The sequence below is a fragment of the Phytophthora infestans genome, genomic scaffold (assembly GCF_000142945.1).
Source record: "Phytophthora infestans T30-4 supercont1.109 genomic scaffold, whole genome shotgun sequence".
Classification (NCBI taxonomy): Eukaryota; Oomycota; class Peronosporomycetes; order Peronosporales; family Peronosporaceae; genus Phytophthora; species Phytophthora infestans.
Genome location: NW_003303650.1, coordinates 244,762 through 246,602, shown reverse-complemented (window position 1 = coordinate 246,602; position 1,841 = coordinate 244,762).

The following is a 1,841-nucleotide window of genomic DNA, read 5'->3' as shown; positions in this document are numbered from 1 at the left end:
CAGGTTCATTTGCCCCTGGATCCACTTGGATATCATCAATCGTGACCTCCTCTGTGGTCAGTGGTACCTCCGGGATCACCGCCATACCTTCTCCGAGATCCTCGGCGTGTAGATCCCCGTCTTCACGGTAGCAGACTTGTTCATCTTCAGTCTTTGTCGGATCCACCATTGGATCCAAACACCGCGACCCTCTTTCGCCTGGCAGTCCTTCTGTCTTCGGGGAATCAGGTACCCTGGTATCAGGGAAACCAACAGTTGGATCTAGTCGGTACACTTCTGGTTTTGAAGCATAAAAGTTAAGGTATTAACTTTGAGCCCTGGTCTTGGGCTGTAAGTGTCCTTTGGATAAGGAACTTAGTATTAGTGACTCTTTGAGTCGAACGTCTTCCTCTGACGCTAAAGCTACGGCAGCCCCGCTGCATCTCTTCCGTCGACAGAGCTCCTCCCAAAACTCCATCGATCCGCGGATCTTGTTTCATTCAGCAGCGTCTTCGTCGATCCGACCTCCGACGACGCCTCTTCCCCTGGCTCAATCTTCACTTGAGCATCTTCTTGGGACTCACGGTGAAATCCCGAGTCACCAAAAGATCCGGGCACGCGCACCATTGTGGTGTAGCGGGATCAGCAAAATCTGCGAGATTGCTGGATCCAACTTACCAACTGCGCCCAGACACCGACTAACGGAGGGGGTCCCCCGATGATCCGTGTTTTGCTGAACTTTCCTCACCTTGTGTACCCGTCAGTAGGGCGGGATCTTGCTCTCTCGGTAGCTTCCGAAGCGTTTAAGTGGTGAAGCTTGAGCGTCTTGGCGAGACGTGGGGATGGGGTGGAGCAGCAGTGGAAAATCTTCACTCTGCGTCCGTGGTTAGTTCTGGATCCTAAGCGAATACTCCGCGCTTTATGGATCCCAGGAGCCTAGATCGTGGATCGGGCCGTAGGGTTGCCTTGCGGGTGTATCCCTTGCCTTTGGCGTTTCCTTGACGTCGTACTTACCGCCTCCTGTGACGGAATCTTGAGAGTTGAGACCTTCTAGGGTGTAACCGACCAAGTAGTAAATTCGGTTAGCCTGTCGGATCTGCACGTGTATAGGAAAAGCTCACTAGGTTGTAGGATCTGGCCAATGTATTATCCAGTTATCACTACCAACACTAGATTCGCAATTCCCAACCTTCTCCTAGCTCGTACGGCCAATGTAGCTCCGATTCTTGAGGGCAGGAAGGCACTTGCGTGTTATTGTGCAAATTGAAGACTGTATTGATACTTAAGCCTATACCTGCCTGGATTTCTACCTTCTATGTCTTTTACTCGTTAAACCCCTTACCAGGCTCGGCTGCATGTCCTTTCTTTCCTTGGCCCCTCAGAGAGATGAGCCAGAGCCACATCGGGCGACGAAAGAGGTGGATTTGGCTCGGGGGGCCCTCCACGCGCCGACCCTAATGCGGATCCACCATGGGTGGATCCCACAGAGTCGTTAGTTACCACCTCTTCTTGGGTCAGGCGTAACTCGTCACGGAGTCGGTCCAAGCTCTCGTCCGCGGCTGCACTAGCGATTTGGGAATCCTCTAGATCTCGCTCGAGGTCATGGATCCGGGATTGGAGCTGGTGGATCTCGGATCCGGCGAGTGCCATCTCCCTAAGGAGGTGGTCGTTGTCGTCCCGCATGCCATCTCGCTGACGGGAGGCGCGATCCAGTCGTCCGGTCAAGTCCTGGATCTCCATAGCCTGGTCATGAACCTGGGCTCGCAAGGTTTGGAGTTGGGTGGCGTGCAAAGACGCAGCTTGGTCGCGAGCATCTTGAGCCGTCTGGAGCTCCGCCGTCAAGGTCTGCACCCGATCGGAAA